General features: G+C 37.7%; 1 pseudogene; it reads right to left on the bottom strand.

Annotated features, from left to right (window-relative positions):
• Positions 1-24,991, bottom strand: part of LOC140507670 (leucine-rich repeat-containing protein 59-like) — a 102,972-nt pseudogene extending 77,981 nt beyond the window's left edge.
• Between the last annotated feature and the right edge of the window lie 1,507 nt (positions 24,992-26,498).

The following is a 26,498-nucleotide window of genomic DNA, read 5'->3' as shown; positions in this document are numbered from 1 at the left end:
ATCAAAAACCATAAAACCATTGGCAAGAAAGGAGTTAAGACAACTGCTGCAGGTTGCAGCGGATGACCTTGGCATCTTCAATGTTTGACTAAGCTCTAAGCATTCCTCAGCATCTGCTTCAGCCACTTTCATGGAACAAATTGTTTTGATCTGTCTTTTCTACCAGGGAAGTTCTCACATACTTGGGACAAATATCCCCCTAACTCATAGACAGGTTTGAGGACTGTCAGTTACCTGCCAGATGGTTTTACCAGGGTGTGGTTGCTGTGCATGCTCCAAATTTTCAGAGCCACAGGCAAGAGTTGAGTGATAGGTAGCACCAAAGGAGGATGAGCAGCCCTGAAAAGGGCTCAGCAAACCTTTATATTACAAGTGTTAATCCTCCCTGAACACCCCATTGTGTAATGATATAGCTATAGTAGAGAATAGGTCATATTTCATTTTTTTCTTTGAATCAGAGCTCAAAGCATTGCCTTGTACGTTGTAGTTATTTAATTGATTTTTACTGAAATGAATTAAATCAATGAGACAATATACAGCTTTGTATCCCTCAAGAATCTGATCTGATGGGTGAATGTCTTACCTGGCCCACTATTTCAGGCAGGGCCCCAACCATACTTCACTTTTCTCCCTACTTCTTGGGCATCTTCTCACCAGTTGCCTCATCTCTATGTGAGTAACCTCTACCCTACACCACCTCCCCACTTCATCCCATTTATTGTTCTGGATTCATAACTGAATCAATATAACCATTGCTAATAAAAGGATGTGTAAGTCTACTTCCTGATGGCTCCACACACCATTTCTGTAACTCTGTTAAATATTAGACTGTATAAAATAACTAAATTAAATAATCCACACTAAGACCTAACTGATCAGAGTCCCAGTTAAGCGCAGAAGTAGAATAAATCTAACAGTATTTTTTACTTCATAGCAAAGGAAAGTTTATATTGTCTGTCACAGTCTGAAGGACATATTATGACTCAGCCAGTTAACATATAAGTCAGTCAGCAAACATTTATAAGTCCTTACTTTGTGTCAGGCACTAAATGCTGACAGTACAAAGAAAAGAAAAATGCGTCCTTGATCTCAAAGAGCTCACAGTTCAATTGGGGAAAAAATAAGTGAATAACTAAGTATAGACAAGTTATGAACAAGTAAATTGGAGATGGCCAACAGAAGGAAGCTACCAGTAAGTTGGATCAGAAAAGGTAGGATTTGTGAAAATGACTGAAATCAAGAAATAACAGAATGTTGTGTTTGAGGAACAGCAAAGAGGCCACTATCACTGGATTAGAGAATATGGGTAGCATTTTGGGTGAGGGAGCTCGAATAGGACCTCCTATCAATAGCTATGACTTATAATGTGGTTGAAATGGGACAATGAATGTAAATGTTGTTATTATTGTTTGTCATTCCTTCTGGAAGAAGACCATGACATCAGGAAGATGATGCCATGACTTGCAAGTGAATTGGATTTAAGTGAGGGAGGGCTGTGCAAAGTCACCAGCCTCACTTTCTCCTCTGGAGCCATCTGGGTACAATAGTGAGATACAGATCAAGACAACTAGAGATGGCCCAGGATGCAGTGGCCAGTTTCAATTGGGCAATACATTTCCTTCTTCCTTCTTTCCTTCCTTCCTTCATTCATTTATTCTTCCTTCCTTTCCTCTCCTCTCTCCTCTTTTCTCCTTTCTTTCTTCCTCTCCCTTTGTCCACATAGGGTATCATACCCTTACCTGCTGGTACTTTGCCCAAAGGATTGTAAATTTTGATTGCCGAAACCTCTCAAGATATCTTGGGGTTTACAGACTAGATTACTTTCCTAAAGACCATGCCTTAAACCCAAATCTCTTTGCCCCTCATTGATTGGTCAACAATAGATCCCAGCCCAAGACCAAGGGGTTTTGGCCCTAATTTCCCAGAGTGAATGTAAATAGCAACTGTTTTTCTTTTGGCCAGAAACCCAGAGGGTCTTCCCCTCCCAGAAGGATATTTTCCTCACCAGGTAAGAGGCCAGTCTTGCCTTATTTCTTACCTAACCTTAATCCTTGAATAGACTGCCTGTGTTAAAATGAAATCTGGGAAAGGTCTTAGCTTAAAAAAGGCCCTGCATCCAGGGCCATTTACTGCCATTACTGATCTATATCTTGCCACTGGACCTAGTTGTAAACTTTAAAAGACAACTGAAATATAAGCTACTGCTGATGAATACATTCTTTGCCTCTTCAAATCTATTCAGTTGATAAATGGATTATCACTTTCTTCATCATCTGCCAACCCCTGATCTTTGTTAATATAGTGTAAAGGAAAAGTCATTGTCCTCGAAGTCAGGAGATCTGGGGTCTAATCACAACTCTGCTGTTAATTAGCTGGGCAACTTTGGGAAACTCACTTTAACTCTCTGATCTTCAGTTTCATAGAATCTGAGAGTTGGAAGTAACCCCAGTTTGACCCACTCTTGAGAGGACTCTCCACTATGATATGTCTGACAAGTGATCATTTTCTTTTCATCCATCAAACAACCACCCTCTTTGTAAGGGGGCATCAAATCCTCCACTGAGGATGGCAACTAGCATCCTAAGACCCTTCTCAACTCTCACGTTTTATTTCTTAAGTGCTTTTTCATCACCGACATGCAGTTCTAAGGTCCCTTCCAGCTCTAACGTCCTGAGTCCAACGGAATTATACAGGTAAAGTCATCTTAAATTCCCCAATGAAAGGGAGACTTATTATAGAATTCAAATCCCACCATTATTGGGAAGTATCCAATTTGAAATTTCATTGTCAGAACATGACTTGGCTCATTTCCATCTCCATTAATGAATCATAATAAACTTAAAAACCTACAACTTGTCACCTAATTGTGTGTCTGTTACCATCTTCATTCTCTCTTTTGGAATTAGAAGGATGTTTTAAAATGCCTGCATGGTTAAGCATCCTCCTGCGGTAGATATGGGAGCTTCACTAACCATTGAGCTACTAGGAAGACTGCTCTGGCCCAGGGAAATGCACAGTGACAAGAAGTAAGCTAGAAAAGCAAATTATTCAGCACATGAATCCAAACTTTGGGATGAGCTCTACTTCCTCTCTGATTCAGCTTAATAATGATAACACATTTCTATTGCACCTTACAAAACCTTTTCCTCATAACTACTCTGTAAGCCAGGCAGAGTGAACATTATATACTATACAGGTGAAAAAACAGGCTCTACAGAGACCTATTCGCACATTGTTGCATAGCAAGGAAGCAAAGAAGTGGAGACTCTTTAACCATTCTGTAGTCTTCCATTCTATCATCTTACCTTCACAGATGTTATTATTACTGAGAAAGAAGCTAAAGTTGACTTCTGATCCAGATGTGTGCTACATCTCAGAAAGTGGGGGAGAATGCACAGTAAAATCACTTTTCTATATCTAGTTGATTTTGTAGCTTTTAGAAGTCTGATTTGATTTTTCCACATAAATAGACATTTTCATATCGATTTTTTTTAATTTAAATTTATCTATTTTTATTTCTTCTGATTTTGAACCCATGGTAAATAATGTTCCTTCTACAGCTTTCTATGAAATGCACAGCCAGTGAATCAGGAATTATTTGGCTTTGGGTTAAAATATGTTTTGCAAATGCAAATATTTAACATCTACCTCTTTTTCTTTTTTTCCCCAGTCACCCACATAGCCTAATCACATAACACTGAAAAAAGTCAACACTGCCCAGATGTGTAAAATGTAGGGGGGGAGATGAGGAGTGACAAATCAAACAGTCTGTTTGATCTACCATTTAATTAAAAAACAATAATTCTTATGCTGTTTTAAAAGACAGAAAGTGTCAGAATTTCAGAGAGCTAAGGACACCTTCCCCTTATAGAGAAAGGACCTAGAATATAGGCCAATCAAGGACCTTCTGCCTCTTGTCCTGTGCCACTGGGACAAAAACCTAGGGTAGAAATACTTGTTAGAAACAATTCAAGGTTCCCTAAGCCATTGATACGATAGACTCTTATATAAAACAGACATGGACTGAAAAGTCAGGGGGATAACTCACTGGGATGATCAAGTCATTAATGAGCCTCAGAGCTATGCCTATACCTCTAAAGCATGCATCATGGATTTTTTATTAATTATTAGTATATTCCATATCCCTTTAACTCTCTACGAGCTCTATGAGAGAAGGAATTTGTCTTTTAGAACTATATTTTCTCCATTGCCAAACACAACGGCCCTCGTTGAGTGAGCACCTACTAAATGTTTGTGGAGTTCATCTGAAATGCTTGGAAAGAGAAGAGTATCTGAATACAAGGCAACAACTTTCTCCATCAAACCTGACATAGCATTTTGTTTCATATCCTCATAAAGTGTTAAGGGAGATAACATGATTTACTAGAAAGTGCACTGGCCTTCAGATCAGAAGGTCTGGTTCAAACCCTTGGTTTAATTACATGTATGAGCTTGGGAAAGCTTTACTTAGCCTTTCTTGGACTGTCTCATCATATGTAAGATTAGGAAATTGATTAGATCACTTGTATGAAACTCAAATAGAAATGGATCACTGATGTTGCATATTGATTTAGAAAACTACAAATTAACATTATCTAGGCTCTATTGTATTTTTATTTATTTTTTACACATTTCTCAATAATATTTCAAGTTGGTTCCAGTGGCAATTTTGCTCCCAAGTTTGATACCTCTCTACTAGATGACAGCTATGGTCCCTTCTAATACTAAAGCTATAAGCCTAATAGAGGATCAGAATCCCCTTTCTCCTATTATTATACAATACGTGTGAATTTGAACAGGTAACAACTTCTCTAGGCCTCTCAGTTTCTCCATCTATAAAATGAAGGAATTAGAGTAAATGATCCATAAGGTCCCTTCCAGCTTTAAATCCTCAGATCCTATCAAGTGAATTGAAGTGAATGAAAGTAAAACACTTTCTATGTATGTGAGCTTGGGAAAGTCTCTAAACATGTCTGGTTCCAGATTTATGATCCTATTACTCCACATAAAGCAATTCTGGCAATATTGTTCAGGGTTTGAGCTAGTTGGTTTGGACCACATGTCCATAGGAGAAGATCAATGGATGACCTTGTGGTCCAGGCAAAAGTCACTTCCAGGGAATCATAGGACCAGAGGACCCAAACCTCTCATGTTGTAGATGAGTGAAATGAAAGCCAGAAAAGACAAGCAAATTACCCAAAATCACACAGATTTTAGATGACAGAGTCAGAATTTGAACACATTTCACATTTATTTTCTTTACCACACCATTTGCAAGCAAATCAAAATGGGAGGAGACAAAGACAAATAGGCCAGAGGAGCTAGGGAACCTAGTGATAATTTGCTTCCTTGGATTCTTCAGGATATTTCAACATCATTCATATAATTCAGAAGCATTTTTTTAATTCAGAGAAGAAGCAATCTCTTCACACACTCTTCCTCTTTCCTTTTTGCTATCATAGAGACATCATCAGCGTAGGCAACTTCACTACTGACCATTACTAACTCCTATGAAATTTGTTTCTGTCATTCTGATGTTTCTGTCTTCTGTGCCACTTCATTACCCTATCTGAGATTTTATTTAAAAGGGCACTAGAGTGGTTTGTCATTTCCTTCTCCAGTTCATTTGAAAAATCAGGAAACTGAAGCAAACAGGGTTAAGTGACTTGGCCAGGATCACACAGCTAGTAAGTGTCATAAGCCAGATTTGAACTCAGGAAAATGAGTCTTCTTAACTCCAGGCCAAGCACTCTATCCACTGTGCCACCTAGCTACCCTAAGAAGCAGTGTTACTGACATGATTTTTTGGTCATTTTGGAAAATTCTTTAGACTTATTGAAAAATTAATATTGTTTATTGTCATCTCTGCCTTATCACCCCAAGGCTGTCAGAATCAACAAAATAAAGAGAGACCCAAGAGAAGAAGAAAAGAAAAAACCCCTATGTACCTCCTCTTTCTCTTTCTATGACTCACTTAATAACATCAAATAATATCATTCTTACTAATTAATATAGTGTGTCCCCTATGTGGGCCAACACTAAAATATTCCTCTGATGCTCATTGTGATGGGAGGGCGGCCCTGAGTTCTTAGAAGCTATGCCAACCAATCACAATCTCTAGCACAGCTTCTCCCAAGACGGAAGTCTTCATGTACAGACCAGACCGGAGACTCTGTGTCTGTGTTCTGAGGAATAGGTCTTGACAAGGGCAGAAAGGCTAAGAACTACAATGTTGGCTCTGGGTGATGATTAGTTTTTAGCCACAAGAACACCTGAAAGACTGTCTACTAAGATGAAGTAGGGAATTGAAGTAATTAATATCATTATTAATTAAAGGAGGCAGAGTGATATAGTAGAGGAAAAAACCCTGAAGCACAGCGTACAAGAAGAAAATAATACGTCTGAAAAGATAAAGTGGTACCCAATTCTGGAGGCCTTGGATATAATGGAAAGGAGTTTGATCTTTATACGATAGGCAACAGAGAGTCACCGAAGGTCTTCTGAGCAGATGGGGGCAGGACCAAAATCATGTACAAGAAAGATTATTCTGACAACAGTATGAAGAATTGATTAGAGAGGGAAAGGAGGTTAGGAAGAAGACCTACAAGGAGGTCATTACAACAATGCCAAGAAGCAAAGAGAGGCTATAGGCACACTGACAGCAGGAAGAGAGGAGAGGAGATAGATGTAAGGTATACGGCAAAAGCAGAATCATCAAGAATTGTTAATTAATTGGATAGGAGAAGGAAAAACTAAAAGTAATCCCAAGGTTATGAAGATGAGAAAATAGGTGAAATGTGATGCTGTTATCAATGTCAGCGATTCTCTTTTCTTGGTCCAGTCTGGTATCCCCGCAGGTGTTATCCTTTATTATTCCTAACTAGAACTAGATTCTTCCTCTTCAATGAGACTTTCATTTTTATGTAATATCATTCTTTTCAATATGTTCTATTACTGTTAACTGAGAGTATAAACAATAAAAACAAAAAATCTTCCACTCTCTAAATCTCAATAATTATTTTGATTTTTAATGTGATATTTGACGAAGCTTTCAGTGACATACCAGGTGCTGGATAGTAAGAATAATTATAATCATAGTAATTATAATTAAAAGACAGTTAATCATCACATTTCTATATCTCTGCAAGGTTTTCAAAACACAAGTTATTTCATTTGATCCTCATAACAGTTTTGTGAGGTTAGCTCCATTTTACAAATGAGGAAATTGAGACTGAGTGAACCTAAATTATTTGCTCCACATCACACAGATATTAAGTATCTGAGGTAAAATTTGAAATCATTCAGTCCTGACTGCAAACCTATCTCTGTGCAACCTATCTGGTAAAAAGGATACTGACTCCAGGATTCTGGGGAAAAGCTTAGCATAAGGATTAGATTGGATACATTTTCCAAGGATATACCTAGCCAATTATAGGGAGGCATATCACCATCAGTCGGGCCACTTGATGATGAAATGTTTTTGGCCATGGAAATTCACGAAACAAAGAAAAAACGTTAATGTTCCTGAATCCTGTATGCTCCCTTTCTTTTCTACAGAAATCATATCAAAGCAGTGAGAAAAAAAGGATAAAATTGCCAAGAATCACTTATTTAGGAAATCAACAAACTTTGTTAGTATTCTAAATGTGATAGCCTTGTCCAATGACTAATGAATAGCTAGACATATTGCTGGACAAGCTGAAACACATCAATCTTGCCATTATTGCCATAAATGAAACCAGCAGAGAAAAATGATAGTTTCAGCTAAATCCATTTAGGATGGCAATTTGGAGAGGTAAAGAAAAGAATCAGTAGAGTGGGTTTTACTGTGCACCCAAAAGCTAAAAGATATATCACTTCATGGTGCATTTGGTCATCACATATTGTAATACTGATGATAAGTACAGTTGATTCTCATAATTTATGTGTCATGTTGTATAAAGTTGCAACAACTACTGAATTAGTGAACACTGAACCATTGCTCGTAGGGGAAATAAAGGGTAAGTTCCTGCAAGCCTCTAGTCACCACATTTTCTTTAACACTTTCCAGAGTTTGCTCACATACAGATGAGCAAATTTCCTCTTGCTTTTTCTGGATATACTATATTGTTGATTCACTAACATCGAACCCATAGCCATATCACTATAACTCAGGCCTAAATGATACTTTTCTAACACATATTTTCTCCTTAAATCACATCACATCCTTTTTGTTCTTAAGAACACTAGACAGTACTTCACCACTATGCTCAGGAGCCATTTGGTCATTTTAAACAGCAAAATCACTAACAAAAAGCAATGTGAAAACAACAAAAAGAAATGTGAAAAAGCATAGTACTAAATAACCACCAAAAAAAAATACTTGTCTCAGTTTGAGAGCTGAAACAAAATAGCAGAGATCACCTCATTCAGTCCCAGTTAGGAACATGCACATAGAGTGACTCAAATTTTTTGCCGCTCTGCACATGTCAACGAATGACTGTAAAATCACCACAGGTATTGATTTTGGCATTACAAATAAATTTTAGAGAGTAGGCAAATTCACAAATACAGAATCAATAAATGATAAAGAGTCTCTATATTTGAGAAAGCTTAACATGAAAATAATTGCAACTAATATATCAACGTCACTTGCTGGAAAAGTAATAGAAAAGCTCTTTGAAGAACTTGATAAGATCTTCAAAATCAAATCAACATACGCTCTGATATGTCATGACTTCACTTCAAAGGTGGGAAAAGATGAGGATGGAAAGGAATATATGGAAACATATGGCTCAGGAGAATGACATGAGAAAGATTTTTGATCAAACAGATTTCACATGTCTGTATCATGAACATCTTCTTTAAGAAAAGAATTGGTAAGTACCAAAAATGATGAACACCAAATAACAGCACAAAGAATGAAATATTTTAACTAACAAGGTAAGACATATCAGTGACAGAATTTTCTTAGTCATTAAGGCTAAGAATATACAATAAGCAGGGAAAAAAACAAGTAATGAGAAAAATACATGACATACGATCAAGAAGATTTAAACCTGATTTACTTAAAAAAGCTACTGAAAATCAAAAATTAGAAAGAGACAATAGAAATGGCATTGAGATTGACAAAAATTTCATCCAGAATTTAAATTAGCATAAGTAAATTTTACAACAAAAAGACCAAAGAAGCTCAGAAAATGCCTTAATGAATAAAATATTTGAGTAATTTTCCAGAGATAAGGTTTTCAAAGTCAGGTTCAAATATAAATGCATCTGTGAAATTTTATGTAAAAGGTTCACAGATAATTGTGAGTAGTATTGTCTCATGAAGCAAAGTCAAGAGGTGGAGGGTAAAGTCAATTAAAAGAAAACTTGGCAAGATAATCCAATTAGACAAAACCACCTCAATGGCATTTAAGGATTAAAATGGAAAGAGGTCTATAAACAGAAAAGTAGGAAAGATGGGCTAAAAAACATTTCGACGAACACTTGCACCCTGTTACAAAACTTGGTGTGCTTACAAGAGAGGTAAAAATGACAGTAAGAGAAATAAAAAAGGAAAAACAGCCAGATTGGATTGAATATGTGTAGAGATTTGTGACAGTGGTGTGGGTGTTGAGATATGAGGGAGGCGAAGAGCCTTATTAATATCTTTATAAAGTGAATGAGAGATCAATAACTACTGACTTATATGCCAACTTTTCCATCTATACAAAATCTTGTTTGTTTTCTATCCACAAGATTGAATGCATCCTTGATGAGAGTATTAAGAGGGAAGAAGCAAGCTTTTGCAAAATGATTTTCAGGAACAGAGTATGCCTTTGCCATCTCATCACTGAATGAAAGCTGAACAAAATATGCTCTCTCATTGTGCCTATTGTTTGTTGATTATTTAAAAGCATTCTTCCCAGTAGAACAAAATACTACCTTACAGGCTCTTTTGCAACAAGGTCCCATTCATATATCAAGATCATTTATCATTCCTCAGATTATGTAACAATAGAAATAACCCTTTCCAAAGACCTTCTGAGAGTCAAGATCACGTGAGGCATAAAACAGAGATGTATGCTCGCCAAAAATATTCATCACTGTGATTAAGAAGCTAAGGGGCAGCTAGGTGGCACAATGAATGGAGCACCAGCCCTAGAGTCAGAAGGATGTGAGTTCAAATCCAGCCTGAGAGACTTGACACTTACTAGCTGGGCCCCCACCTGCCACATACATTCTGTACATGTACAGTTGATTCTTAGAATCCAAATGTAAGATTTTATTTTTATCTTTAGCAAATTTGGTCACATTAAACTTATCCCGTTGTTTTAATTTGTTGAGATCATTGTGTGTCTTGTCAATCAACATGTCAGCTACAATTCTCTTTTCAGCATATTTGGTATCATATAATCTTCACCTTCATTCAATTTATAGATTAAAAATGTTCAACAAAATAGCACCAAGCTCACATTCCTGGAAGGGAACAGGTAACATTTGTGTATAAATATCTGGGTCAATGAGCTTTACTGCTAGAATTTTACCTCCTATGAATTACTGGTTATTGCCAGTGCTAGTCTTTCTGCATTGTAGTTTCTTGCTATGATATCTACCTGATTAATATTGATAGGCAGCCCACCCCACTTCTTTCCAGTTTTGATTAGTTTCACAAGATTTGAGGTAGCCCTTCCAAGATACATTCCATCTCTGAGGAAGAGCTTATCCTTTCCCTCTTCTAGGCCATGGTCCAGAGACTCAAATCTATTTTTCACATATAAGTTTTTTAATCCATTGTTCACATCCAAAATTTACATTTATGTTTGGAAGCACTTGATTCTATTCCAGCTGAGATTTACACGGTGGGGGACCATTGCTCACACAAAAGTTGACTGAAATTTTCAAGGTTATATGGCAAGAGGAGGTTATCCCCCAGGAGTTCAAGGCTGCCTCCATTGTCCATCTCTATAAGGGTAAAGGGAATAGATTGTCCTGCCACAATCACAGGGGGCTCTCTCTCTTAGTCATCACTGGCAAAATTTTTGCTAGAGTCCTCCTTAATAGGTTTATCCTTCACCTGGAAGATGGATATATACCTGAGAGCCAGTGTGGCTTCAGAAAGGGTCAAGGATCAGTCAGTATAGTGTTTGCTGCCCAACAACTCCAGGAGAAATGCCAGGAGCAGAACAGAGGTCTGTACACAATGTTGGTGGATCTGACCAAGGCCTGTGACACTGTTAGTCATGAGGGCTTATGGAAAATTATGTCAAAATTTGGCTGCCTGGAGAAGTTCATCAATATTGTATGTCAGTTTCATGATGGCATGTTTGCCCAGGTTCTGGACAATAGACAAAGCTCTTGTGCCTTCCCAGTCACCAATGGAGTGAAACAGGGCTATGTGCTTACTCTCATACTTTTTAGCATGATGTTTTCACATGTTGACAAATGCTTTCAACGAGGATGAACACGGCATCAAGGTCACCTACAGGAAGATGAGGGTTAATGGACAAAGAATTCAGGTAGAGAATCAGTCTAGATTTAGTCTTAGTAACTAAAATAGTGTTTTTAAGTGCATTTTGGGCAAAGACTGAATAATTATTTTTCTCTAGCTCCCCGAAGCCCATAAGAGTATCTACACTTATACAAGTGTGTAAATGTCTATGTGCCAGGCATGGGCAATACAGGGGCAAAACCAAATTTTTGACTGCCCTCAAGAAACTTACATTTTACTAGAAGCGGCTGGAAACACAATGGATAGTGCAATGGGAGCAGAGTCAGGTAGATTTGAATTAAAACCTGACCTGAAACACTTCTTATTTATGGGACCTTGGGAAAGTCATTTATCCTTTGTTTGCCTCAGTTTATCAACTATAAAATGGAGATAATAATTACCATGAGAATTAAATATGTTTTAAAAGCACTTAGCACAGTACCTATCACATAGTAGATGCTACGTAAATGTTCATTTCCTTCCCTTCTTCTTCCCTACTAGCAAAACACAATGTGTACAAAGTAAGTAAACACAAAATAATATAAAGTCATTTCAAGAGGAAGAAAGGTGAACAAGTCAATGGGATATTAAGAAAGACCACATCTTGAGGAAAGCTAGGGATCCCAGGAGGCAAAGAGGGGAAGAGACTATATTCTCATGGGGGGACCATATGTCAAATTCTTGGAGATAGAAATAAGATATGGATTGATGCACAATAGCTAACAGATAAATTTGATGAGACAGTGCAGGAAGGGAGTAATATCAAATAAGCCTTGCATGTAGAGAGCTGTAGAGAGACTGAAATGTCAAACTGAATATCTTGCTTTTCAATCTAGTGGTTTTTTAATTGGGAGATGAGTGGAAAGATTTTGTTATTTAGGAATGTCAATTGGCAGCTATGTGGTGAATGAATTAGAGTAGGAAGATCCTAAAGGCAGAATGACCCATTAGAAGACTTCTACAGAACTTCAGGTGAGAGGTCATACTGGTCTGCATGGGGTGGTGGCTGTGTGAGTGTAGAAAGGAATGGTTGCAAGAAACGATACAGGGGTAAAATTGACAAGATGACAACTAACAAGATGTTAGAGAGGAAGAAAGTGAAAAATAGAGAAAAGGCAAGAACACCAGCCTACTTGATTAGCAAGTTTGTAATGATCTCAAGAGAAATGGAGATGCTTACATGAGGCATAGATTAGGGGGAAAGGGGAATACTTACTTGCACTCTAGACAAATTGAGATTGAGATGCCTTTTCCATTTGCCAGGCATGTTAAAGTAGCCAATCCCTTTCGGTATGGTACCTTCCAGTTCTAAATCTCTGCAATGATGTGAGATGTCCAGCAGGCAATTAGAAACACAGAACTGATCATGAGGACCTGGAGTTTAGGAGAGATTATTTCCTGTTATATAGATTTTGTGGTTATCTTCATAGGAATTATAGTTGAACACGTGATTAATGTTGAGATTCATTAACAATTTTTAAACAGAAGAATGACAATCACAACTGTGCAAACATCAAGATATGTCTTGCCTAAGCATGTATAGGATGCACTGGAAGCAGAGTGATCACACTGACTTTCTGTCTCTCACTCAAGCTTCTACTTCTCATTGACAGTTGTGGCTCTTTCTCCTCTCACCCCTTGCTTATTTCCATAGGAAGGGGAGAATGTCAGGGTGCTCAGTAGCAATCATTAGTCTGATAGGGCAATGACCATTGACTTAGATCTCAGCCACTCCACTCCCAACCCTTAGAGACAAGTTCTCTTTTGATATCCCAGAAGGTTCCAAAAAAATATTACTCACACCTCTCACAGCACATTCTCTGGGGAAACTGAAGTTCATTATTTTTTCCTGAAGGGAAAACACAGTATTAACTAATACAACATAATAATTTTATGATCTGAACTAAAAAACTTTTTCTTTTGTCTTGTCAAATTCAATTTATATCAGAGAATCAAATGAAAATTTTATGTCGTGGGTGAAAGAAGGAAAGAAAAAGCCCTTAGTGGCTGAGCTTAAATTATCTCCCATTTGAATGAGTTCATTTCCCAGAGAGAGTTTCATCAGGCTTTTTAATTAAGATCAAATTGTTCATCTAGAGTTGGTAATTTGGCAGTGACCTCTTCTTCACACCCCAATCTAAGGTGACAGAAACGAGAATGGAACTTTAAAATTAAAACGTTGCTTATTCTCAGGCACTGGGCCTTTCTGCAATGAGTCAGGGACAGGAAGAAGTAGGGGAAAGAGTGAGACTCCCAGATTTCCATTGGGAAGTAGAGATTCAATACTTGGCAAGAGAATATCAAACAGGGACTTTTCACGAGACCACCAGTCTCATATTCAAATTCACAGAGGTAGAGATTACCTTTATTATTTTACTCTGAAAATATAATTAGTTGAATTTCAAATAAATTAGTTTGACATGCATATGTGACCATCCCTAAAGCTATTTTGATACCTTTCCTTTTGATATTCCTCACTCTAGCCAAGTGATGTGCATTTCAGCTGTGGTCTCAAGCCTGTTCACACAAAGACAAGCTTGGATCATGGCCTGAGCAGGGAATATGCAGAAAGACACGGGATCCAAAAAAAGAAAGAGCTACTCATGAGCAGACAATTCTTGAAAAACATAATGGAGGACTGTCCAATAGAAGCCCTGTCCTAACATAATACATAAGGTACTTTACTTGTTGCCAAACCATATAGGCAGATGCTGCATTTTTCTGGAAATGCTTAATGCAAGATGGAGGACCCAGCTCTCTACTTCACATCGTGCATTGGACAATTGTCACATGATAAAGAAATAAATACTTGGTTGCCTGCTGAACTGGACCTAGATTTATCTTTTAAAACCCCTAATCAAACAGAGTCTCAGTCTTTCTGTCTCTGTCTCTCTCTGTCTGGCTGGCTCTCTCTTTCTCTCCCTCTGTGTCTATCACAGTTCCACTTAAGTGACACCCAAGTCAGTCTGTCCCTCTCACTTCCCTCTGCCTCTGTCTCTCTGTCTGTGTGTCTCTGTTTCTCTCTGTCTTTCCATGTCTCTTGCCCTCTATATGTCTCTGTTTCTCTGTCTGTCTATCTATCTATCTTCTTTCTCTCCTTCCTGGCTCTTGAGTGAGGAGGCAAGTATTCCTGTAAATTTCTAGGCTGAAAGACTTGCATAAGGAAGCAAGGACATCTGATGTATGAGTAGAGAAAAGCAGTAGTTATGAGTAATAGCCCTGAGAAAAACCATTCTCCCCCAGCCTCTGCACACTCATCAGATAAACCAACAGATAAAATCAGGGAGAAGCAGAACTGAGCTGGTGTTCATTAGATTGGTCTGTCCATTCCTCCTCTATGGCTTATCTGTCCCTTTTGGAAGAGGGAAAATAATCACCCAGGTGAGATTCCTTATAGAAGGGCAATATACAACTTGGAGTGTTCTCCCTGTGTTTTTCTGTATCTGCCTGTGTTCCGTATGCCCTTGTGAAAGTATTTTGTGAGTGTCTATGTAAGATGTCTGAGATCTGGAAAACAAAGAATATGGAAAAACTTAAAAATTATGAATCTTTGCCACAAGGTCAGGAGCAGTGGTATCATTAACTTCACTTCCTCTGGCCTCAGATTATCTTTCATCAGGGGCAAAGGACTAACAGTTACAGGTCTCAGGATGTTTAAATTCTTATGCCCTTAAATTCTACATTATAATGTGTCTTTTAGTCTGAACATTTAAAACAGCCCACATCAGTTTCATAGAGGCAAGTAGGCGACACAGTGTGCTGGACTTGGAGAAGAAGACCAGGCAGAGTTCAAGATCATCACTTCAGACACTTCCTAGCTATATGACCCTGGGTAAATAACTTGACCTGTTTGTCCCTTTCCTGAGGGCAGGTATTACTTTCTTTGGTTTTTTTTTTTTAATATATATTTATAGAATCTTGGTACAGAACATAATGTCATAATCTACATATAGTAGATACTATTGATTACAACTTCAGCAAATATATATGGGTGCATGTGTGTGTGCATACATACATAAGTTATTTTCAAAATACTATGCAAGAGAGTAGAACTCCTAGAAACACTAATCATGACATGGTTTCTGTCCTTGCTAAAGGAAGGAACTGTAGCAGGGGGAGGCTATATATACAGAGAGATATAGATATGGATACAGATAAATATACACATATATGGAATGATAATTGAAAATATGAAGTAAGCATATGTGAGTTCTATAATACTTACAATGTGTGTGTGTCTGTGTGTGTGTTCGTCCTTTGTTGCCGAAGAAGACCATGCCATCAGAGAAATGATGACATGACTTGCACTTCACTTTGTTTTGAATGAGGGAGGGCTGTGCAGGTCACCAGCCTCACTTCTCCTCCAGAACCATCTGAATCCAGTGACCAGATATTCATCAGGATGACTAGAGATGACCCAGGATGAGGCAATTGGGATTAAGTGACTTGCCCAAGGTCACATAGCTAGTGAGTGTCAAGTGTCTGAGGTGAGATTTGAATTTCTACAATACTTAATGAGTTCAAGGAGAACAACTTTAGTACTCAGGTGGGAGAGTGGAGACAGAAAAAATTCCATTGCAGATATAGCTTTTGAGCTGAGTTTTCAAGAAAGGTAAAGACTTTAACAGACATAAATGGGAGTAATTCATTCCAGGGTAAGGTAATGAGGTTTAACTAATGCATGATGACAGGAAAGTCAGAACATGCAGAGAAGTCAGTGTCTAGCTTGGCTTATGCACAGTACATACAAGGGAGTAATAAGGAATAAGGCTGGAAAGGTAGGTTGGTGCAAGGTTGTGGAAAGCCTTGAATGCCAAGAATAGTGTGGAGGTATGTCCTAGATTTGTTGAGAAATTCAAATGTCAGTTCAAATGTGAGTTTTATCTGACATAGAATCAGAAGTTACTGATGAGTTTTGAGCAGAGAGCTGCCATGGTCAAATCTATGTATAAGGAAGATTAATTGGGTACAAAACAGGTCAACCTAGTCAGTCTTGATATTGTCTTATTGACTTCTAGGGCCAGGGTTTTATACTTCACTATATCTAACAAATCTAGAGAATCTCTCTCAAAACACTAACCTTCAGTGTTAAAAGTGAGAAAGTCTATACATGGCATGGAGTCCCTCTCTCAGTCACTGTCATTACCCAGGTGAAGATTTAGAGCCAGATCAAGAAAATGTTGCCTGCTGCCTTTCAGATACTTCTGGGAAATACTGAGAGTGAAATTGTCCAGATGGTCCTCCAACATCTGGGAGGTATTCAGAGTAGGCCTATGAGAATCACCATAAATCTTCAAGTGTTCAAGATGGCCTCATGTGGCATTGATTATATGGTCATAAATGTTGCTGACTCTATCCACAAGGATATTAATGATAATCATGACTATCTAAAATCTATGGAGAAAGCATGAATAATAGGGCCCAGAAACACTCCTGAACTGGGAAAGCTGAGCCCAAGAGTGGTCCTGGGATCTGGAAAGGAAAAGTAAAACAGTAGAAAGTGTCCAAAGCCATGTGAGGAAGGGCTATCCAAACACAGAAAGACTATAAGCTAAAGAAGGCAGTCTATAACAAAAGCCAACACTGCCTGCACAAAAGTGAGTTTGGTTGTTCCATATAAGAGTTTGGATACAGGAAGGAAAATCCAAGCCTATTCTGAGGCATGCCCTAGCTTGTCAGAGAGTAAATTGCAAAAGGTTCAATGGAGAATAGGCTGGATTCCACAGACAAAAATTCTAAACAGAAGTTATCCCAAGATAAAAGGGAAGCTTTTAATAATACATTTCTGAAGAAACAATTCTGATGAAGAAAAATAATTGTCTAAAGAGATGAATATAGCTAGAAAGGGAATTCATGATTTTTTAAAAAGATTCATATAAAAGATGGGAATAAGAGCAGGTCATAGAAGATTAATATAAAAGTGTCTCAAGATTCCGTAAGAATGTTTTCAGTAGTGCTGTAGCTCAAAATGACCTAAATCTGGTGAAGAAAACTAGAGAAAAAAACAAAAAAAATTGTTTTAGCTACATTGTGGGGAAAGAATGAAAAAAGAGAGACAGGTCCACTCCAGGAGGTGAATAAGGCAATCTTAATGAAGACTGCTTAACTCTTATTTTGATTGATTTTTTGCCAAAGAAAATCATATTTTTAATTTATTACTTTTTATCAACATACTTTTTTTAATTTTTTGTTATAAATTCTCTCCCTCATGCAATGAGAGGACAAGCAAAGTGATACAAATTAATTATATACATGTGAAATCATGCACAATATATTTCTATATTAGCAATATCACCTCCAAAAACATAAAGTGAGAAAATAATACTTCAATTTATACTCAGAATTCATCAGTTCTCTCTCTGGTGATGGATAGCACTTTTTCATCATGATTCCTTTGGAACTGTCTTGGGTCATTTTATTGATCAGAGTAGCCAAGTCTTTTGAAGTTCATCATTATTACAATATTGATGTTACTATGAACAATTATCTCCAGTTCTTCTCATTTCACTTTGCATCATATTTTTTGAAGGATCAAAGACTCTAGCAAGAATTTTGCCAGCAATGACTAAGAGAGAGATCCCCCTGTGATTGTCACAGGACAGTGTATTTCCTTTACCTTTATAGAGATGGACAATGGAGGCATCCCTGAACTCCTGGGGGATAATCTCCTCTTGCCATATAACCTGGAAAATTTTAGTCAACTTTTGTATGAGCAATGGTCCCCTACCTTGTAAATCTTAGCTGGAATAGAATCAGCACTAGGTGCTTTGTCACACGAAAGGAGCCTAATGGCCCTCAAAACCTCTTCTTCAGTTGGAAGTTCAAATAAGGAAGGATTGTCTTCAAACTGAGGTAAATGGTCAATGACCTCAGCATCAGACGATGGTCTGTTGAGAACACTATGGAAGTGTCCAGTCCATCTCTCTAGGTACATGTCCTTATGACTAATCAATGTGGCTCCATCAGGACTGAGTAGTAGTAGGTTTTGGGTCCATAAATAGTTTTCAGGGAATCATAAAAGCACTTCAGATTATTATTATCAGCATAAAGCTGAATTTTATCTGCCTTCTTATCAAGTCAGGAATCCTGCATTGCTCTAATCTTTGATTGTACTTTGCTTTTGATGGAATTAAAATGCTGCCTTCTTAGCGGTGGATAAACTATTCTGCTGGTAAATCCTGTGGAGTTCTCTCTGTGAAGATCATATACCTGAGAGCGAGTGTGGCTTTAGAAAGGGCCGAGAAACAGTTGATATGGTCCTTGCTGCCTGACAACTCCAGGACAAATGCCAGGAGCAGAACAGAGGTCTGTACACAATATTTATAAATCTGACCAAGACCTTTGACACTGATAGTCATGATGGTTTATGGAAAATTATTTCAAAATTTGGTTGCCCAGAGAAGTTCCTCAGTATTGTATGTCAATTTCACGATGGCATGTTTGCCCAGATTCTGGATAGTGGACAATGCTCTCGTGCCTTCCCAGTCACCAATGGAGTGAAACAGGGCTGTGTGTTTGCTCCCATGCTTTTTAGCATGATGTTTTCAGCCATGTTGTCAAATGCTTTCAATGAAGATGAACACCGCATCAAGGTCCACTACCGTACTGATGGTAAGTTCTTCAATTTGAAGAGGCTATAAGTCAAGACCAAAGTGGAGGGAGTGTTGGTGCATGATTTTCTGTTTGCTGATGATTGTGCACTCAATGCAGCCTCTGAAGCTAAGATGCAATAAAATATGGATCAATTCTCTGCTGTCTGTGCTAACTTTGGCCTAATAATTAACAGCAAGAAAACACCAGTGCTCCATCAGCCACCACCACACCATCTATACATGGAACCATTGGTTACAGCAAATGGAGAAGTTTTGCATGCTGTGAATAAATTCACTTTTCTTGGTAGTGTACTTTCCAGGGATGTACACATTGACAATGAGGTTGGTGCATACATTGCCAGAGCTAGCTCAGTGTTTGGGAGGTTCCAAAGAAAGGTTTGGAAGAGAAGAGGTATTAGACTTACTACCAAACTGAAGGTCTACAGAGCTGACCTCATTGTTGTATGCCTATGAAACATGGACAGTCTACCAGGACCATGCCAGGAAACTGAATTGCTTCCATTTGAACTGCCTTAGGAAGATTCTGAGGATCACCTGGCAGGACAAGGTACCAGACATTGAAGTCCTTGCTTGAGCTGAACTGCCAAGCATTCAAACAATGCTTCAGAGAGCACAACCCCAATGGCCATGTTGTTAAAATGAAAAATGTACACTTGCCAAAATGCCTATTTTATGGAGAACTCTCAGGGGGCAGGAGATCACCTGGTGGTCAAAAGAAATGATACAAGGACACTTCCAAGGTCTCTCTCAAGTACTTTGGATTTGACTGTGCAACATGGGAGACACTGGCACAGGACCACTCAATACAATGTGCCCACATCCAAAAGGATGTTGTGCTCTATGAGCAACACAGAATTGAGACAGCACAAAGGAAACACAGGATGCGCAAGTTTGGAGTAACCACTCCAAATATTCACGGAGACTATCTGTGCCCAATCTGTGGTAGAGCATTCTAAGCTTATATTGGTCTGACCAGCCACTGACACTGAAACTTCACTTTATCATGGTGATGTGATCTTGATCCTCTTTGAGAGCAAAGGACAACAACAAATTTATGGGTTTTTTTTCTATAACAACCCTTCTCAACTATTTTTTCTATCACAATAATACTCCATCACAATCATATGCCACAACTTGTTCAGCCATTGCCCAATTGATCAGTATTCCCTCAATTTTTATTTCTTTGTGAACACAAATGCTACTATAAATATTTTTGCACATATAGGTCCTTTTCCTTTTTTAATCTCTTTGAGTTACAAACATAGTCAAAGGATTGCTGGGTCAAAGGATATACACAGTTTTATATCCTTTGGAGATAGTTCCAAGTTGTTCTCCAAAATGGTTGGACCAGTTCACAGCTCCACCAACAATGCATTAGTGTTCCAATTTTCACACGTCTTTCTCCAACATTTATCATTTTTTTCATCACCCCCTCTAACATTTGTCATTTCTTATAGATGTGAAGTGGTACCTCACAGTTTTAATTTGCATCGCTCTAGAAAACAGTAATTTAGAACATTTTTTCATATGACTATGGATACCTTTGATTTCTTCATCTAAAAAGATGAAGAAAAGGATGTTGTAATAGTAAGCACCCCAACATACACAGGGTGGTCTGCTATCACAGGTTCTTAGATCTTCATTCATAGAAGGAAAGGCAATTTTTAAGGGGTTAACAATCACTTTAATCAAGCACATGCATCATTCCTTTAACCAAGCACATATATCATTCACCTAGCTCAGGGGAGTCACCTGAAACTTCAAAAAATATACAGAGAAATCAAAAGATCAACAGACATGGCTTCCTCTGCCTGAATTCAACAGACAGTTGAACCCCAACTGTCTGATCATAGTTGCCAGAGAGGGAAGCCCAAAACATCTGAGTTTTCAAACCACAGGGCTCCTTTAGTAACTTTCCAGAGTCCTTGTCTGGCCAAACAAACACCTTCATTCAGTAAGCCCCAAAGTAGTCAACAGACATGGCTTCCTCTACCTGACCATAATTCAACAGACAGGTACAACTGTCTGACCATAGTTACCAGAGAGGGAAGCACTGATATCTGGGTTTTCAAAGCCAGGAGAGTCCCTAAAGTGGCTTCCCAGAGTCCTCATCTGGCCAAACAAATACTTCCAGTGAGTAAGCCTCAAAGTAATCAACAGATGGCTTCCTCTGCATAACAATAATTCAACAGACAGGTGCAACTGTCTGACTATAGTTAGCAGAGAGGGGAGCACTAACAACTGAGTTTTCAAAGCTGGGGGGCTCCTTAAAGCGGCTTCCCAGAGTCCTCATCTGGCACTCAAACCTTCTTACAAAAACTATGCACCAAAGTCAAACCTCAACTCAGAGTATTTATACCTTTTTAGAGCCAGAGTACATAACCCTCTGACCCAATGCCTCAATAGAAAAAAAAAATAAAAGGTACTTGGGATCCTCCTACAAAACAACTCCCCTAATCAAGCTTCACCCATCAATGGGTGGGGAAAATCTTCCTTAATCACATGATTCAATCAGAGGCACTTTTAATAAAACAAAAACAACAAAAGATCCTAATTTGATTGCCAACACATATGTTCATATTATTTGACCATTTATCAATTGGAAAATGGCTTGTATTCTTATATATTTGAATCAGTTCTCTATATATGTGAAAAATGAGACCTTTATCAGAGACATGGTAAAAATTGTTTCCCAGCTTTCTCTTTTCCCTTCTAACCAAAGTTTGCATTGGGGTTTCTTGAACAAAACTTTTTAATTTAATATAATCAAAATCATTCATTTTATGTCTCTTAATGCTCTCTTGTTCATAAGTGCTATCCTTCTCTATAGACCTGACAGGTACTCCTCCCTGCTCTGCTAATTGTGTTATCTCCCTTTATGTCTAATTAATGTGCCCATTTTGACCTTATCTTGGTACACGGTGTCAGATACTGGTCTATACCTAGTTTCTGCCATAGTGCTTTTAAATGAGTTCTTTTCTTCAGTGAGTTTTGTACCTCTTTGACCACAGGCAAATTCTGTTTTTTAAGGTAGTACTTTATTCAGTATTTTGTGCTTCTTTTACCAAGTTGTTAATCCTCTTTTCATTATTTTGCTCTGTCACTCTCATTTCTTTTTCCAATTATTCTTCTGGCACTGGAACGATAACCAGTTTCCCTGCTCTTTAGCAGACACAAATGTTATGCTCCTCCACCTTGGAACCATGACCAGGGCTCCTACTGTATTGTGACTGATCAAAAACACTCTCCTCTGCCCTAGTACCATGACCCAGAACTTCATATGGGTGATAGAGCTGCCAATCAGTGCTAACTTCACCCAGTGACAGCAAAGGGTTCTATGTAATCACTTTTTGACTAGTTGTCCTACTCTCATAGAATCTCCCAGAGCTGCTACTGCAGCTGTATCCCTGCTCCACCATTGGTGCTTTTACCATGCTCCAGGCCAGCACCCACCTTGGTGTTATACAGTTCTCCTGTTGCCTGCTAAGTTGTCTTGGTTTGGAAAAAAAATGCCTCATTGATTGTTGGCTCTGTCACTTTAAAATTTGACTTGAGGGATTATGTTTAAAGTTGTTTGGAATGGATTGTTCCAAGAGTTCAGTTGGGTTGCTGCCTGTACTCTGATATCTTGGCCTTTGAGAATAATCTTTTGACCTAAGATTATTAAGAAGATAGAGAGATCCTAAATGTATTTAATTAATTCAAGTAATGAAATCAAGATGAGATACTGTGATTGTTGAGCTGACTGTTATCACTAATATTTGAATGACTATAGAGAATCAAAAAGGTGCTACAGGATTGGATGCTACTACTACCGCTGCTGCTGCTACTACTACTAATACTACTATCAAAAACAACAATAATGGCAATAATAAGAGCAAATATTCTATTTTTCAAAAAAAGAGGGGCAATGGATTCTAAAAATTAGAGGTCACTAAACTTGAACTCCCAGCAAAATTTGGATTATTAAGTTGATGACAAGTAAACACCTAGAAAAGGATGTGGTAGTCACAAAGAGCCATCATTGCTTCATCAAAAATAGGTCACTCCAGACTAACATCATTTCTTTTAAAAAAAATTGGATTACTAGACATATTGAAATGCTGTAGATCTAATTTACCTAGATATTAGCAAAATGTTTGCTTCATTACACACGCACACACACACACACAAATTTAGCAAGTTATCTCACCATTCTCTTTCGAATAATTGTTTCTTCTAGGATTTATTCTTTGACTCATTTGTCATTCAAAATGTCATTATTAAGCCTTCATTTAGATCTATATCTTTTACTTCTCTTACCTACATTAATTGCAATTATGCTTTTCATCTATTAAAACTACGTTTAGTTCTACCTTTCCACATTTCTATAAAAGTTCTCTTTGTCCTATACATATCTTATTTTTGCAAAGGAACCTGAAATGCTGAGAAATGTGTACATTCTTTAATGTCACCTTTCAGAAATGCCAAAATGCTTACTGATTGACTGGTTCTATAGTCTCTTTTTTCTTCATTTTTCTGCTGGATTTGTCTAATTCTGAAATGGGAACATTATGATTTCCTACAATTACTGTGCTACTAACAATCAATAGATCTATTTGTAATTCAGGCATTTTTTTTCCTTGGTTCATATATGTCCAGTAGTGATATTGTATTTAAGCAAAATATAGTGTCCTTATTTATCTCTCTTTATAGTTAAGATTCTTATTTTTGTTTTCTCATGACATGATTACAACTCTTGCTCTTTTGGAATCATATGGCCTATAGTAAATCTGGTTCCAAACTGTCATTTTCATTCTACATATGTCTCTTTGGGCATACATTTCTTCTGTGGAAAAAGTTTTTAAATTTTGTTTTCCTCTCCATTCTCTCCTCTTTCTTCTGTTCTATCGTATTGTTAAATTCATTAATATTTTAAATTGAAGTTGTTGGATTTATTTTTCCTCCCCTCATTTCTTTTATATTGATTCTTATCCTTTACCTATTTTCAGCATTTTACCCCTGTGATTAGTTTCCCTTTTGATACCACAGACTCTTTTCTTTCCTCTTCTCCTCATTTCACACATAGTTCTTACTCCAATTTACCTTTTCTGACCAAAATTTCATTGAATTGATTTTGTAGTTTGCAAAATGCTTTATAAACAATAGATCCTTATAGCCAGAGATAATATTTGTAAAGAATTTTACAAACTTTAAAGTTCTATATAATTACTAATTATTATTGTTGTTATCATTGCATTATTATAAGCTAAGCACTATTTTATTTCTACTTTATAGATGATGAAGATGAGGCTCAGAGGTTGTGACCTTCCTAGTCTCCCAGCTCATAATAAACAGGTCCAGGGTATGAAACAAGTCCTTTAATAGGATTACCAGTGTCTTTTCACAAATCCAGCTCTAACTAAATGAATGCAAGAAAGACACTGTTATAAATGCTGCAGCAAGTTAAATTTCTTTTCAAAAAGTCTCTAAAATGTAAGCACATGAATATCAGGTACAGTAAATGGTTTCCCATATAATGGCAAGTTAATATTCACTGCTCCGTCTCCATTTTGCTTGGATGATGCAAAAGATTAATATATCACTCAGTTAATACAGAGTTTAATTTATCTCCAAAGTGTTATATTTCCTCTGTACCATCAAAACCCGCAGCTTGATGTGAGTGCTGCTCCCTCGGCTGGAATAACGCCTTTAATGAACTGGTCTCCAGAATATCAAATATGTAATCTACCGCACAGCGTTCAACACCACTGATCAGGCCATTATCATCCTGTGCACTGTCTTCTGATGGCAGCCGAGATTCTGAATCAAGATCTCCCCCCAGAGCCCTGGCCTCAGTCAACCATGAAGAAACAGTCAGAATCTGAAAGACTATATGCTTTAAGGGATTAGGAATCTGGAATTTTAATACTGAGTCTAACATTTACTAGCTATGGATATAATGGTCAGCAAGTTGCTCTGTTTCAGTTTCCTTACTTGTGGAAGGAGTTGAGGATGACCAGATAGATAAGCCACCTTACTATGTGCCTACCACAGAAGTGTTTCCTTCCTCTTTTCACCTCTTTTTCTTGGGGATAGTAATCAAATTGATAGAATTGTTGCTTCTGGAAAGGCATGACAATTAAGTGCCCTTTAACTACAGGATCAAATGAGATAGTATTTATGAAACACCACACACAGTGCCTGGTACCCAGTAGGTACTTAATAAATGTTTCTTACCTTTTCTTCCCCCTTGCCCTTGCAGAGGTTAATAATGTAAAACTGTAGGGTCATAATAAGATTTAAAACCAGATGGGACATCATATACTGCAATCTTTTCATTCGCAGGTGAGGAAATAGACAATGCAGAAGTGCAAAGTCAAATACTTAGGAATGATTAGAACCAGGGGTGAAAATCAAAGTGAAGTATTTGTACTCTAGTCTTTTATGCTAGTGATGCAGAAATAATACCTAATATTTGGAACACTAATAACCACAGGGGAGATTTTCTACAGAATGAGAAAACCACTTAGGAAGAGCCTAAAGTGTCCATAAATTAATTTTGTTGACAGGTTGCTATGTCACAGAGCCCAGGAGGTTGGAGAGCTGAAATTCCTTTTACACAGCCACAATCCTAGGTCAAATATATTCCACCTCTTACTTGTACTATTCAAAGAGTCTCCTAATCAATCACTGGGCTACCAGTCCTCGGGCTTCTTTCTCTAAGTCACCCACAGGGTTATCAAATGGATGTTCCTGAAACATAAGGAAATGGAGACCATGCTACTTCCCTGTTCAAAAAGTTTCCATGGCCTTCTTTATTAATTCAAGAATAAAATACAAACTCCTATCTTTGGCATTTAAGGCCCACCACAATCTGGCTCCAAACTATGTTTATTTCTTGTCACTCACACACTATGAATTTCTTTGTAGTCCTAGAACTTAGCACAGGGCTTGGCATGTAGCAGGCATTTTATAAATGCTTTTGACTGACTAACTAACCCTATCTGAGCCTAAATTTTCTCATCTCTTTAAATAAGGGAGTTAGGCTAAATGATCTCTGAGGATTATAGGTGGAAGGAGATCACATCAAGAAAACAGTTTCAAGAGTTAAAATATTGAACCAGCAATAGGAAGACCTGAGTTTATGTTGCCCGCACTTATCTCTCTGACCACTTCTCTTATCTATAAAAAGAAGAGATTGGGCCCTTCCTAGTCAAAAATCATTGTTTCTTTGAAAGTGACCCATTCCCCCCAAAACTGAAAGACTATTTTTCTTCTCTTATAAAGAATTCCTACTCCTATGCCTTATCATATTATGTGCTGCTCATCCTTTGTTTTCAAGAGGATCAGTGACATCATGGAGTGATATCATACTTGAACATGAATTGGATTTAAGTAGGGCAGAGTTACACAAAATCATCAGCCTCAGTCTCTCTTCCAGAGTCATC

This window comes from Notamacropus eugenii, chromosome 5, assembly GCF_028372415.1.
Source record: "Notamacropus eugenii isolate mMacEug1 chromosome 5, mMacEug1.pri_v2, whole genome shotgun sequence".
In the NCBI taxonomy this organism is placed as follows: Eukaryota; Metazoa; Chordata; class Mammalia; order Diprotodontia; family Macropodidae; genus Notamacropus; species Notamacropus eugenii.
The sequence above is the reverse complement of the archived record's forward strand: the minus strand, read 5'-3'. Positions and strand labels throughout refer to the sequence as shown.